Source organism: Equus quagga, chromosome 6 (genome assembly GCF_021613505.1).
Source record: "Equus quagga isolate Etosha38 chromosome 6, UCLA_HA_Equagga_1.0, whole genome shotgun sequence".
Lineage (NCBI taxonomy): Eukaryota > Metazoa > Chordata > Mammalia > Perissodactyla > Equidae > Equus > Equus quagga.
The window spans coordinates 7,515,219-7,530,783 of record NC_060272.1 but is presented as its reverse complement, the minus strand read 5'-3'; the positions used below and the strand labels follow the sequence as shown (position 1 = coordinate 7,530,783).

Genomic DNA, 15,565 nt, shown 5'->3' with positions numbered 1-15,565 from the left:
CAACCCTGGCCAGATATGTGCTCCGTGTTCCACAGCTGTGTCCTGGCCTGGTAAAGTCTGCACGGCCAGCCCTCCATTGTCCCCACCCTGTGCTGCCCAGATTTCACGGAATAAGTACCAGTGGCTAAACATAAGGATTTATCATTCCTTGTTTTGGGAAAAATATTTGAAACATTGGTCCTTTTTCAGGCTTCCTCGTTCCCCCGGTGGACTTGACCTTTGAAAGGCAGAAATTGAATGTGTGCCTAATTTTCCTGTTGGTCAGTTGGACTCTTGCTGCGTATTTGTTGATCCACCCTTCAGGAGCGAACTCTGGTATACAATTATAAACGAAACTCTCAATTCTCTTCTTCATTACTTTGCTATCTGAACTCGACTCTTAGAAAAATATGTCTGGAAATAACTGATGTAAACTGACATTGACATGCTTTGAGGAGGGAAAAACATATAAATGGCAGCATCTGTTATTGTAACTTACTTTACCTCACTAAGAAATTTGCCTATGGAAAAATCTGTGTACGTTGGCTAATGTACATAGGCAAAAGGCCTTGAGTTCACATCTTTCAGTTGGAGTCCTGATTTTAAGGTAACTTGGCAATTGGGGGTATAATTCTTTTTTTTTTTTTTTTAAAGATTTTATTTTTCCTTTTTCTCCCCAAAGCCCCCGGTACATAGTTGTATATTCTTCGTTGTGGGTCCTTCTAGTTGTGGCATGTGGGACGCTGCCTCAGCGTGGTTTGATGAGCAGTGCCATGTCCGCGCCCAGGATTTGAACCAACGAAACACTGGGCCGCCTGCAGCAGAGCGCGCGAACTCAACCACTCGGCCACGGGGCCAGCCCCTATAATTCTTTTTTGAGGAAGATTAGCCCTGAGCTAACATCTGCTGTCAATCCTCCTCTTTTTGCTGAGGGAGACTGGCCCTGAGCTAACACCCATGCCCATCTTCCTCTACTTTATATGTGGGACGCCTACCACAGCGTGCCTTGCCAAGTGGTGCCATGTCCGCACCCGGGATCCAAACCGGCAAACCCCAGGCTTCTGAAGCAGAATGTGTGAACTTAACCGCTGTGCCACCGGGCCAGTCCCTGGGGGTATAATTCTACTTAGTTTCTGTATTATCCAAGAGGACATAGAATTTTTCATTCCAGTTAGTCATCTCTTTGAAATTTTTAGTTATCACTAGATGCCATCCTGAATAAAAATTTATAAGCAAAATAAATATGTGAATGACCTCAGTTTTATATATATATGGATATTAGATGACAGTGGTTGAATATATAGATAATTTAGGTAGTAGCAAATGAGATAATGTTTCTAGAAGAACTTTGTACACTCTAACACTCTAAACAAATGTAAGGCACTATTATTATCATTGCTATTTTTAAAGACGCTACTTTTATGTATATTGGATCTATTTCTGCCCCATTTCTAACCTCTTTCTCTGTAACACATAATGTAAAAAGAAAGCATTTGAATACCTCAGTACTCAAAGTGTGGTCTGTCATCAGCATCGTCAATACCTGGGAACTTTAGAAACACAGAATCTCAGTCCAGACCCCAGGCTACACATGTTTTCTTTTCTCCCCGAAGCCCCCATACAGAGTTGTCTATCCTGGTTGTAGGTCGCTCTAGTTCTTCTATGTGGATGCTGCCACAGCATGGCCTGATGAGTGGTGCTTAGGTCCGTGCCCAGGATCCGAACCAGTGAACCCTGGATTGCTGATGCTAAACGAGCAAACTTCATTGCTTCAGTGCCAGGCAGGCCACTTGCACATGTTTTAACAAGGTCTCCAGGTGATTCTTACATTGGAGAAGCATGGCTTTGATGGCACAGGCTGCTAACAATACCTGAGGTGGCAGCACAGAGCAGTGGGAAATATATTAGGACTGGGATCAGATTAACATAATCACCTGATCTTCAGCTTTCCCATGTGAAAAACGGGGTCTAGTTGAGATTTCACATATAACCTGTAAAGACATCTCACTCTTTATAGATGAACGGCAGCTGGCTATTAACCAGATACCCAAATTGTCATTTTGTAAGCTCCTTATAGCGAGGAGTGAAAGCTGGAGAAAGTTGGAACTTGTCATTTATAGATGAATCAAGCATCAATGACCTTTTCCCTAATTCACTCCTCTAGCCCCCCAGTTCTTGTTCTTACTTCTGGTCCTCCCCCTTGTTGAGGAACTAGCTCTCGCCATGTCACCACAACACTGAGACACCTTCTGTTCTTCCTCAGTGACTATCAAATGAAGCAAATACAAATTGCTCTGAATGGCTTTTATCATCACCCACACTAAGTCCTGAGATGACTTTCTCTGGTTTATTTCTCCCCTTTTCCTACACACATCCTAAACAACAGGGATAGGCCGGTGCTCCAGCTCTTCCTATCTTTGCTTCGGTCTAAATTCTCATTGCCAAATTCTCACTGTAGAGCCCATCTCACTTGGTGCCTTCTTCATCCCCAGTCTGCGTTCTCCACCACCCAGTACTGTGTCCTCCTCACTTGAATTCCCTGGGCACTGAGTAAGTCTCTTCTGGAGCTATGGCCTTTATTCTAAGTAAATGTTTATGACCCTTAATAGGCTGCAAGATCCAAGAGCATTTTTCCTCTTCTTTGCAATCCTTGCCATGCCTGGGACCGTCGCCTGCCCAGAGTAACTGCCTGAAAGCAGGTTCAGTGAATTGCACGGAGCCAGAGTTTGCAGGGATGTAAATGTGGTTCCATCAGGAGAACCGGGCTTCTGGGGGTGCTCGGCCCACGGTCTTCTATGCTCAGATGGCCTCCTCATCCCACGTTGCTATCCCGCTTCTACACACTGGCACGTAAACTTTAAGAAGAGAGCAGCTTGGTCCAGTGGAACATGTTTCCTTTCCACTTCTTTGAGAGCCTGTGATGGGATAACCTTACATCTTAATTTTATAGCATTTCATGCCACATCTTACAAGTTGAGATTCAATTTGCCACTCGGTCTTCACTTTCAAAATATCCTCTCTTGAGCAAAAATACAATGACTCACCTTCCAGAATGTATTCAGCCACATAAATAGAAGAATTTAGTCATGTAAGCATTTTCAATCAAGCTATCTCAGTAGTCTGTGAACACCAGTTACAAGAATAGGGCTACAAGAAAACCTATAGAAACCATATATCATCAAAGAAATGCATGTGTGCTTTTCAGTTCAATTTAAAAAGAAAGAACAATTTACACATCTGAACATTTCAACTGAATAACTTAAACGTGAATCAAACATTAGGATTGATACTGGAGTAATTCCATTTTTTGTGATTCTTTCTCTAGTTTTACTTGTTCCGTGGAAGAATTTTTAGGTCTAATAATTTTTTGAAAATATTGGAGCATTTATGTAATGAGATAAAGCAAGTTCTTTTGCTTTGATGTTACCTACAAAAGCATGTCTTGACTTGTTTAGCCATAAAAAATACTAATGAGTTTGTAATTTGTCATACAGATGAAATCCTTTGGACACAGAGAAATGAGTTGTAAGAAACAAATATGACTTGAACCTTTTAGAATACTTTCTTCTCCTCTGCTTTAAAGAGAGTAACGTATTCATAATCACGGGAATTTAGCGACCTCTCCTCGAGGTTAGCTGGAATAAGATTTCAAAACAATTTTGGGCTCTTCATGCTTGAGTAGCACAAAGATAATTATTTGTCATAGCTGTTTCTGCCTTGGGGAATGATAGAATTAGGGAATTGTGTTTTTAAACAGATAGAGTTTATTACTTTCTACATTATTTTAGGCTAAAGTCAGTGTATAACTAAAGGGAAGTGTTTTGTTTTCTTTCTTTTTTTTTTGGTGAAGTTAACAGTTTTATGCACAGCAGCCACTGCTCTATTTTTTAAACTTTTCAAATTTCACAATAAGATTAACCTAGACACCTCTTAATGCAAATACATCAGCACCTAGTTAGTTTCTTTTAGGCCTCTGTGATTGACTGTCATCTGTCCTACTAAGTTTCATTGTGTATCCGCATTCTTAAAGGCACTGGGCCAGATAAGAATTGCAGAATTTGGGTTAGAACTGGATTTGTCCTGGAGAAGTTTACAAATTCTGGGAGAACTAATCATTTTCTGATTCATGCAGTTACCCCAGCTTGTCAAGGATAACTATCATATCCTTTGGGTTTTAGTTCAAAAATTTGTATTGGAAATTGGTTATTGACTCAAATTGTGATGCATAGTGTTTTGTCATCCTGTATTTTAGGAAAAGTGTTCATTGTGTGCGAATTACTTATCCTTCAGGTATTATCCCTCTGAATGTTTGTCATTAGGACCATGTAATGTACTTCTCTAACATGGTAGCACTCATTCATTTTCTTGAGATTTTCTGGGTTGGCAGCCAGCGTGTTTACTGAACAGCTCTATGGCCATCGTATATACTTAGGGTAGGCAACTACAACATCATCTAGATGATTATAATCTTGTTTTAAATGTTGACAGATGTGATATCTATGTAATGCATACATTTATATATGTTGTAAATATAGTTATACACAACTGTATTTATCTGCCTTTATATGTATTATGCCTCTTTAAAATTATAAATATTTAATGAAGCATTTAATTAGATCTCTTTGAATGAAGATATAATGTTACATTGGGAAGAGTAACAACTACATTTTGTATAAATGGCACTTATTTTTTACATTTAGAACCTAAGAAAAAACTCAAAAAGGAATAAATGACCAAGGTTAATAGCATCAAAGCTAGTTTATATTTATTCTTTTATTTAAAAACAAACAAAATGTGCTTATTTGATCAAAAACCTAAATTTGCCAAAATTTAGAGTAAGTAAGATATAAAAAACCATCGATCCCAGTTAGGTGCTAGTTTTTTGTTATTAGGTGATATAATTCTAATTTAATATCATTAGAATACGTGAAATATATATGTTGAGCCCGTAGATATCTAATTCTCTGTTAACACAATTAAGGCAATATGGCATCAAACTCTCCCAGAGTGAAAACACTCTTAAGCGTAGGGCTGTAGTTCACAGATCATTCGCCGCTTTAGAAGTTCTTTGTTACTCTCTTTGTTTACATCTTGGATCCAGACTTCTGTGTGAAAAGCAAAAGCACTATAGCCAGCATTTCACCCAGCAGCTTCGAAATGTTCATTACCTGATATAACTTAGGAACCATTGTATTGTTTAGATAAGGCGGCCCCGCTATCTGCAAAATTGACCTTACCATGGAGCTAATTTGATTAAATGGCTTTAGGCTGTAGTCAATAAATAATCTTGGTGCTAAGGAAACCATCTCACGACAGTCCTTGGATGAAGGGCTATACAAAATAAGATGTCAAAACCTTATTTTCTCTTTGCCCCTCCCACTCATACCCTCATTGTTTAATTAAGAGAGAATTCAAGTTCTCTGCATCTGTAATAAAAAATGAAAACAAAACTAACAATAATCAAAAGCTCAGGTCTTGAATTTATAAGCGTTCTCTGTTGGTTTTAGATGTTAATGCAAGTAAAACAGTCCCCTAATCCGTGGATCTCACACTTGCCCACGCATCAGAAATGGAGGGCGAGGGGGCAGCTGTTGTTGAAACACAGCTCACTGGGCCCCGCTCCCAGAATTTCTGACTCAGTAGGTCTGGGTGGGACCTGAGAATCTGCATTTCTTTTTTTAACTGCTTTTTTTTTTTTTGAAGATTTTTTGTTTTATTCCTTTTTCTCCCCAAAGCCCCCCGGTACATAGTTGCATATTCTTCATTGTGGGTCCTTCTAGTTGTGGCATGTAGGACGCTGCCTCAGCGTGGTTTGATGAGCAGTGCCATGTCCGCGCCCAGGATTCGAACCAACGAAACACTGAGCCACCTGCAGCGGAGCGCATGAACTTTACCACTCGGCCACCGGGCCAGCCTCAGAATCTGCATTTCTAACAACGTGCAGGTGATGCTAATGCTCCGGGTTCCTGGGCCACATTTGAGAACCACTGCTCCAGTTGACTGCTACTTCTGAGTTCAGTTTGGAAACAGTTTTGTACCATGTTTTAAACACAGTGGTGCTAGCCTAAAGGAAGGTTTTTCCTTTCATCATTCCAGAGAGGAATCACATAAATGCTGTTCATGTCTTTTGTTTGTTTTTGTGATGCTGTACTGGGTTGCCAGATAAAATACAGTTAAGTTTGACGTCAAGATAAACAGTAAATAGCTTTTCAATATGGCTAAATTTCCTAAATTTGGAAACGCTACACTGAGTCAGGAAAAGTTAGTTCATAGCCTATCTGTTTTATCCTGAAGGATAATCTTTTCAATTAAGCAAATTGACATTTTAATGGAAAAAATATGTACAGTCTAAGACTATATTAGTTTCCATGATTTCCAAAAGTATAAATAAAATTTGAAGTAATTTTGTATTTTAAATAATAATGCTGCAGATTTGAAATGATCACTTTTAGTTAATTATGAGACCTAATTTTACTCCTGAAATGCCTTTTAAAAATGGTTCCCCCCCAAATTAAGGCAAGTGCTACAATCTTAAGTGAGCAAACTGGTTTAACTTTGCTTAAAGAGGTTTAGAACACAATACAGCTTTGTGGAATGAGAAAAATAGTGCCAACTGTGAAGACTTTGTGGATAGGTTGTGATTACAAGCCACTGCGGGACTTTGAGGAAGCCAGTGGTCTCCATTTTCTAACTTGTAAAAAGGACTGCAAGGGATCAAGGCTGCACATTTGGTAAATATTAGACTTCAGAACTCAATGTTGAATTGGGGCTCCTTGATCACAGTCGAGCTGATGGATGACAATCCAAGTTACAAAGGTGTTGCCCATGTGGATTTCAAACGATGATTGAATAGAGGACCCTGTTTCATATTGATGCATAACTTCTAACAACATTGGTTGGCATTTCAGGAGTTAACCAGCATCAAATCTATGATTTCCTAAATATATCAAAATTCTGCTGCAAAGCTCAGGTTTTCGTTTTCCCTCCCATGCAAAAGAACATTTCTTGTCGTTAAAAATTGATCGCAGTACACTTTGGCATGCACCCATGTGCTTCCTATTCACTGAAAAGAGAACAAGTTATTATTAGAAAGCCAAATGGTGGATATCATTTGTGAGATTTCATTAATATTTTTTATGGCAATATGATTCCTTTAATCGTCTGGCACGGCAAAGATGAGAGTCCCCTTGTACTTCCACCCTTCCAGGTATAGAGTTCACAGTATGTTACGTCCCTTTCGGCACAAAAGCTAATAATCGAGTCTAGTATCTACTACTTTAAAATATATCTTATGACTTTGTCCTCTATAGTGCTTGAGCCTGATGTAGCTTTTATTTTTCTAGAGTGAAAATTTGAGTTGCTCCCGGGTTGAGAAATATTTTCCATGAAGGGCTATGGAAACTAAAAGAAAAATGATGTTGATGTCGGTATTTTGGTACCAGAACATGAGAAAAAAGATGTGGGGAGATGATTTCTAAAAAAAAAAAAAATGCCAGCTTTCCAGGATTTCTTAGTAATCATACTCCAGCCTACAATTTTCAAGAAAAAAGTGCTGCAAGCTTTCTGGACTGGAAGCTGGCTCCAGCGCTGTTTTGGAACATCCCCACTGAAGGAACTTTGCCACTAGTGTTGCTGTAAATGAGACAGTGTTTGCTAAGCTGCTCAAGTAACACCTCAGCTAAACAAGTGTTCCTGTCTCTTTCAAACATTTTTGCAAGAAAACAACCCATTTATTTTTTCTGTAAAAAAAAATTTTTTTGATTGCCAATCCGCTCAATAAGGAAAGTTGTGGAGGAAAATGCCTGGTACTTAAGAAGCCAATTTCTTTCTTTCCTGTCTCCCTGAATCCACTGCAGTTTGGTTTCCTACCACCACCATCCACCTCAAAGTCATCATTGGCCTCCGTGTTGCAAATCCAGCGGCCATTTCTGAGTCTTTGTGCTACTTTTCCCTTGATAGTGTTTGATGGAGATGATATCCTGCCTCAAGATATTGCCTTTTCTTGGTTTCTCAGGATGCCACGTTGTCTGGGTTTCCTCCCAGCTTCCAAGTTGCCCCTCCCCAGGGTCCCCTACAGATTCCTCCATCTCCCTCACCTCTACAAGGCTCAAGCTTTATTCTCTTCTCCTTCCTGTTCATGCTCTGGGTGATCTTATCCAGACCCAAGCCTTTATCATCTAGAGGTTGTTTCCCAGATTTGTATTTCTAATCCAGACTTCTCCCTCGAGACTCAAGTGTCCAGCTAGATTCTTGACACTCCCACTTGACTCTCATACTGAAATAGGTAATAGATCCAAAACCTCTTGATATTTCCTCATGTTTGACCCTATTCCAAAGTCTACTCTTTCCAGGTAATGGACTCTATTCTTCCAGTTGCTCAAGCCAAAGGCCATCGTGTCATCCTCAACTCCCCTCTTTCTCTCTTTTCTCATTCCTTGGGCCATCCTATCTAAAATGCCGTCTTGACCCCCATCCTGGCATTTCATGTTCATTTTTACTCCTCAGCATTCAGGCGTATCTAACATACTGTGTATTTGCTTTTCATCTTATTGCCTATCTCCCTCAGTCAAATAGAGTTCTCTCAGAGTGGAGATTTTTGTCTTTTTTGCTCACTACTGTATCCCTAGACCAGGGATGGTGCCTAACGTAAAGGAGCTGCCAATAAAAGTCTGCTGAAAAAATGAATGAATGAACAATAAGTTATATTGAAGGTAGCCTTTACTAAATTTAAGTGAGATTAACACAGTTAAATAGACAAATCCCAATGAAGTAGCAAAGTTATTTCTTTTAAACTCAGACACTGGAGTGGGAGAAAGGGATTGTTAAAGTTGGGAGGGATGCGGAAAACAGTCATCACAATCAGAATGAAAGACTTCAATCAGAGAATCCTTCTAGTCAGTACTCCACCCAGGATTATTCTGTATCTGCCCAAACCAGAGAATTGTATAAAATTTCTCTCATGTTTTGTCACCATCTTTTTACAATAGGTACTTTTTCAGAGGGCATTAATAGTAGAGAAGATTAATTTTGCTGGCATTTCAAGGAGCTGTGGAACAGCAATTAGGAGGAGCAAGTGCTAAACTGACAGAAATTCATTGGTTGAAATCTACACAATTTGAAGACAGCTTCGAGATGGAAGACAGACTGAGTACCCTCTGCAATTAATACATCCACCCTTATTAAGAAATTTGGCTGAATTACAAGAGTACTGAGAACTAATAGTGGAACCAAAACAGGAGGAAAGACGTTCTTAAGGCCGAGGATTTCATTAGTGGCTGGTCATTTCTTTTTTTTTCATTGAGTTAATGATAGGTTACAATCTTGTGAAATTTCAGTTGTACATTATTGTTTGTCATTCCTGTTGTAGGTGCACGACTTCACCCTTTGTGCCCACCCTCCACCCCCTCTTTCCCCTGGTAGCCACTAATCTGTTCTCTTTGTCCACGTTTTTAAATTCCTCATATGAGTGGAGTCATACAGAGATTATCCTTCTCTAACTGGCTTATTTCACTTAACATAATTCCCTCAAGGTCCATCCATGTTATTGCAAATGGAATGATTTTGTTCTGTTTTGCAGCTGAGTAGTATTCCATTGTATATATATACCACATCTTTATCCAATCATCTGTTGATGGACACTTAGGTTGCTTCCATGTCTTGGCTATTGTAATAATGCTGCAATGAACATTGGGGTACATAGGACTTTTGGAATTGCTGACTTCAAGCTCTTTGGATAGGTACCCAGTAGTGGAATGGCTGGATGGTATCGTAGTTCTATTTTTAATTTTTTGAGGAATCTCCATACTGTTTTCCATAGTGGCTGCACCAGTTTGCATTCCCACCAGCAGTGTATGAGGGTTCCTTTTTCTCCACAACCTCTCCAACATTTGTTACTATTAGTTTTAGATATTTTTTGTCATTCTAATGGGTGTAAGGTGACATCTTAGTGTAGTTTTGATTTGCATTTCCCTGATGATCAGCGATGATGAGCATCTTTTCATGTGCCTATTGGCCATCCGTATATCTTCTTTGAAGAAATGTCTGTTCATGTCTCCAAGTGGCTGGTTATTTCTTATGGCTTGTTTCACATTTATTTATTCTTTAGTTTATTGATTGATATGCTTCATCATAGTGTTCCAGTATTCTCAATTTTCTTGTCATATATGATACTTAGCTCAAAGGAGTACTTAAGGTGTTACTAAAGAGGGGCTCTTGAACTGGGTATGTAGTTACCATCCTACACACATTCAGGAAAGAAGAAAAAAGCACTTTCTTACAGAACAGTAACCAAATAAGACCCGTTGGAATGGCTGCCCCATTTTCCTTCAAATAGATCACAATGGTTTAGAGTGTTCTGAAAAGATACATAGAAAAATTGGGTTGGGATTGAACTACAAAAGATTTATTGCTAAATGCTAATCTTAACGTATAACTAGCCAAGTACCAGGACTTGTGACAAGAACCATATTCATACAATCTCATTTAATGCTCACAACGACCCTGGGACATTGTGGGAAATTGCATGCATGAGAGTAAGAAGGTAGAGATGTTCATGATGGGTTCGGCGAATAGTGATTAGCTCTAGGTAGCACTAAGAGTTGGTTGTTCAAAGTAAGTGAGATTAAGTTTGGAAAGGAAGGTGGGTTTACCACGGTAACAGGCACTGTCTGCAACTCATATTTCCCTGCTGCCCTGGTGATTATTTGAGTCTCTTTTCTACTTATATTCCCAGGGTCTCCTATATTATAAAGTTTGTTTCCTGGGTCACTGTTCTTGAGTAAGAGCACGGCAAATTGTTCCTGGGTTTCGGCAGTAGAGAAAAAGAAGCTACCAAAGCAAATAATGAGGGAGGGAGCATTGTGCCTGTGAAGGCAGGAGGTCAGTCAATGAGCCCAGATTCTTTGTCGTAATCCTCCAATCCATCAATGTAATCAAAATGATACAATCTGATCCAGTGACCTGTATGCATTTGACTGTTGAATAAGATAAAAATCTTAGGACCAAGTAACTCAATTTTTGGAATAGTTTTTTGGAAGATCCATGACTTTTTTCTTATCACTAAAATAAAAAGACAGGCCTGTTTCTTCCAATATTTTTGTAAATTTACTAGTTATGAGCCATAACAGGCATAACTTACTTCTACCCACATTCCTACCTTCTTTACTCCTCTTCATCTAAGCCTATCTGGTCTCAAAGACTTCATACGGATTACTCCCCAATCCTTCCTCCAAAAAACTTCACTTCAATCAACAAGCTCTTTGAACACTGAAAGAATTTAGCACACTAAGATTATCAGTAGTAGAGAGTCTATTCCTTAAAACAGACTTTTCTTTTGCTTCTCTCTCTTCTTTCTCCCACCACCATCCCCTGCCTTGCCATATTGCCTTGTATAGTGCTCTGCACATAGAAGGTATTTAGCATATGCTTTTTTTTTTTTTTTTTGGTGAGGAAGACTAGCCTTGAGCTAGCATCTGTTGCCAATCCTCCTCTTTTTGCTTGAGGAAGATTGCCCCTGAGCTAACAGCTGTTCCAATCTTCCTCTGTTTTCTGTGTAGGACATTGCCATGGCTTGATGAGTGGTGTGTAGGTCCACGCCTTGGATCTGAACCCATGAACCCTGGGCCTCTGAAGGGGAGCACACAAACTTAACCACAATGCCACCAGGATGGCCTCAACATATGCATTTTGTTGAGTATTTAGTAGCATTTTTGAGATATGTTGTTGCTATTATTGCTGCCAATAAAAGGAAAAAATGCGAGGGTGTTTTACAGTAATGCTGTGGCGTCACAAAGTTCACAGATAAATTTTCCTGTTGAAATATTTTTAAATTAATGTGTGACACTTCACTGGGTATCATTTTGAACCAGCTATAACTTCTGAGGAAAATAAATCATGGAATCAGACAGTGTTTATTAGCCAATGTGCTGTTATTTCCTAAAGCACTACTTCCACTTGTGATAAAATTGGCAGCCAGGGGAGATAAAGAGAGTATTTGAAAGTGTTTTATCCATAGGTCCTAGATAAATCGCAGAAATATGGTGCGTATTACATCAGAAATTCTGTTCTTTAATTTCACCTTGATGTTTTAGAAAATACCATTTTAAAATTAATAATTCTTTCCTCCAACTCTGTTTAATTAAAACATTTCACTGTTATGACATTGAGGGAAATCAGCATTCATTTGTTTATTCTCCTCTTTCCTTTCAACAACTAGCTCCTGATGTTTGCAAATTACAGATTTGTTTCTTATCTGTTTTCCATTCCATGCTTTATAGTAATGACGCCGCTGGTAATGCAGCCTTCTCCCCAGTCATGGGTGGCATATCTACGTTTTACGATAGCTTTCTGTTGCACTTGGGGAAAGATAATGGGGCCTGTCAAATCTCAAGAGACCGAGGGCTAATGAGCCAAATATAGTTATGAAGCAGGTCGGAGGGATGTGTCCTTCCTGCAGCCGCCGGGACTCTGTGATGGCAGGCCTCGCCACACAGCCTTCACTTTCTTCAGGTGTACTTGCTCAAGATGCAGTGACTTTTAGGTTTTGCTGTGCATGTTGGATTTGGGAGCTCAGATGGTATATGTCTCAGGAAGCAATTATAGAGAGCAAACGAGATTTGCTTGGGGGCCTGGGCTTTCTGGCAGAGTTAGTGCCCCGCTGTGTTCTCCACGTTACTCCTGTATTCCTGCCCAGAAGCCAAGACGTCAGTTCATCTCAGGCCTTGGCAGCACCTCAGACCCGTGCCTGAGAATCTTGCAAACATCCCATTTTCCAGTCAATTATTCTCCTTCTGCCTTTTTCTTCCCCGCCTCGTAGAACTGCCAGGATCAGCAAGGCAGGAAGAACAGATGCTCTCAGGTGAGTGATTTGGGGCTGGAGTGGGAAGGGGTATCTGGTAAGTTTCTGGTTAGAGTGAGAGGGGTCCTAAGTAGACCATTTTCTCTTCCAACTTTGATTACAGCTGTAACCAAAGTTAGACAACAAATCACCCTTAAAAAATGTAAATTCAGGACATAAAAGATGTATAAACAAAATGTATCCATTTTCACTGAGAAAATATACGATGCTGTGATGTCTATCCCACATTTCTAAAAGAAGATGTGACCTTTGCACTTCCAGAGAGAACTGGCGGATGACTTCCCTGGACACTGTTGTCACATGGTCTCCTTTCCCCCTGCATCACTAGCCTTCTACATAGGATTTACTGTCACAAAACCTTCAGTCTTTGGAAATGTGCAGACTCCTTTCTGGATTTCATTTCAAGTTCAGAGCTCTTATTTTTTTGGACTGTTACTATAAATATTGTTTGTTGCGTCATTTGCCAGAAACAAGCTACTGAGTAAGGTGATCTCCTCCTGTTGGGTCTTCTGGACCTACAGGTGAGACGAATTTCCTGGCTGCCTGTCTCTGTGGGCTGTGTTGGGGCTGGCAGTGCTCTGGCAGTACCGTGAACGCCCCAGCGAACATCTCCCTGCACTGGACGGAGAGTTCTCCTTTCCTACATTATTCACAGCTTGCTGCAACGAGCACTTCCACTGTCTCTTAACCTTATTCAAATGTAACCCTATAGTCACACTTACACATCATGTGGACGAAGCATACTGTGTCACAAGAAGTTGCCATCTGGGGAAGTTGTTATCGTTGTTGGGATTGAGCTTAAGCTAAAATGGCTTAGGAGGAAAATTGGTGAACAGCAACATTTCTCTACTTTCTTTTGCATAACAGCTGGGAGAAATCAGCTCATTCTACAAGCCCTGGCTGCTGCTGGCCAGCTGGCAGGGAGCGCTGCTGAGCAAGAGCGCCAGATACTTAACAGCTGTATTACTGCTTATCCATCTGGAGCACACACCATATGCCAAACCCCGAAGTAGGCGGGGAGGGGATCCCCTTAAAAGAGATTTTCAAAGCCACAGAGAAAAAGTGTTTTCTCCTGTAGTGTACATGCTTTGATCTCTTACTCTCATGTTCCTTTTCCTTCCTCTCCCCACATCCTTTAGAATTGATGCAAAGTAGTAATGGACCAGTTTACTTGCTCAGCTTCAGGAAATCACTTTTCAGGTAACTTGTAAAGAAACCTTACACTTGTATGCATTTCTTTTTTTAAAAGAATCTTGTAATCATTTAATTTGGAAAAACCTCTCATGATGTTTAAAAATCATTATTTATGCCTTAACGTTTCATCATAACGCCACACTTTGAACTGACTTTGAAGAGCACAGAGTCAGAACCTTAAAGAACTATTCCAAGATTTTCTTCTTCTTTGTAATTTTAGAAGCTCACAACTTTGAAAAGCACAGAGTCAGAACCTTTAGGAACTATTCCAAAATTTTCTTCTTCTTCGTAATTTTAAAAGCTCACAATGGACGGTTAAGGAACACTATCTTCCAACAAGACTCTCTAGTCCTGTTCTTTCCTTTCCAAGGTCATGGAAGATCATGAGAATTGAACTTGTGGGAGAGTCTGACCAGATATTCCATTTTATAAAAGGAGATGCCCATTTAAGAAAATGTAAATTCTACAGTGAGCACTCTTTAGTGTAGTCAGTCACTTACAGAAATTGTTTCCTGTTGAAAACGGGAAGAAAATATTTTCCCACTCTTTTATGACCATCTCAAAATACAGATGGCAAGGGGCCCGTGGACACAAGAAAGTGGAAGGACTCCCAGTGTTTACTCAGGGATGGCAGAGCCACCCTCCGGCTCAGACCCAGCTGCCTTTGGAGCTGGTGGTGAGTCTTTTGTGAAGATATTTGCCCGTCTGTTAATGTTTCTTAGTGCAGCTCTTGCTGCAGTCCTGGTGGAGGTGATGGAAAGAGATAAATCTTCATCATATTTTTTCCTCCTTTATCTAATTTTTGCTTTGATTTCCTCCTTATTATTAAGAGCAATATTTCATATTTACATACTACTTTACTGTTTAAAAAGTGGCTATTCATAAAATATTTTGTTTAAAGAGACGTTGAGTGCAGAAAACTGTGATCTCCTTTGGAAAGTGACACATGCTGGATGAAACTGACCAGGTCGGCACTATTTGGAGCCATATTTTTGTATTATCCTCAATATAAGCCAAGGAGCCACAGCGCTTAGTCCTTGCATGGAGTGGCATTCAAAAGAGGAGTCCAGCTGCCAAGCAGCAAATGAGAAGGAATTCTAACTTTTACTTTCACTTTTCAAAGAATATTGAAGGGACTCCATTGTCTAATTTTCAACAACACTTCTCAAGAACTCTTTTGCCAGTTTCCAATTGTTTACTCATTCTTTAGATTCTGAATCACAAAGAATCTCGGTTGGCAGAATCTTTTGCTGACATCATAGGTGTAATATGTGTGTGTGTGTCTATACTTAACATGTTGCTTAACGATGGGGATACGTTCTGTGAAATGCATTGTTAGGCAATTTTGTCATTGCACAAATGTTGTAGCGTGTGCTTGCACTAACCTAGGTGGTAGGGCCTGCTGTACACCTAGGCTATATGGTACTAATTTTATGGGACCACTGTTGTATATGAGATCCATCATTGACTAAAACGTCATTATGTGGTGCATGACTGTATACATACATTAGTACACATATATATAATAGACATGCA

The 15,565-nt window shown here is 39.8% G+C and overlaps 1 long non-coding RNA gene across 3 annotated transcripts in view; it reads left to right on the top strand.

Annotated features, from left to right (window-relative positions):
* Window positions 1–15,565, top strand: part of LOC124241260 (uncharacterized) — a 71,477-nt gene that overhangs the window by 32,333 nt on the left and 23,579 nt on the right. Inside the window, exons 6-7 of one of the 3 annotated variants that reach the window (XR_006889157.1) lie at window positions 12,794–12,835; window positions 13,097–13,196. The exons of the other annotated variants lie outside the window; for them this stretch is intronic. This is a non-coding gene — a long non-coding RNA (uncharacterized LOC124241260). Of the gene's footprint in view, window positions 1–12,793; window positions 12,836–13,096; window positions 13,197–15,565 lie in introns of those variants that run through there. 3 annotated transcript variants of the gene reach the window in all.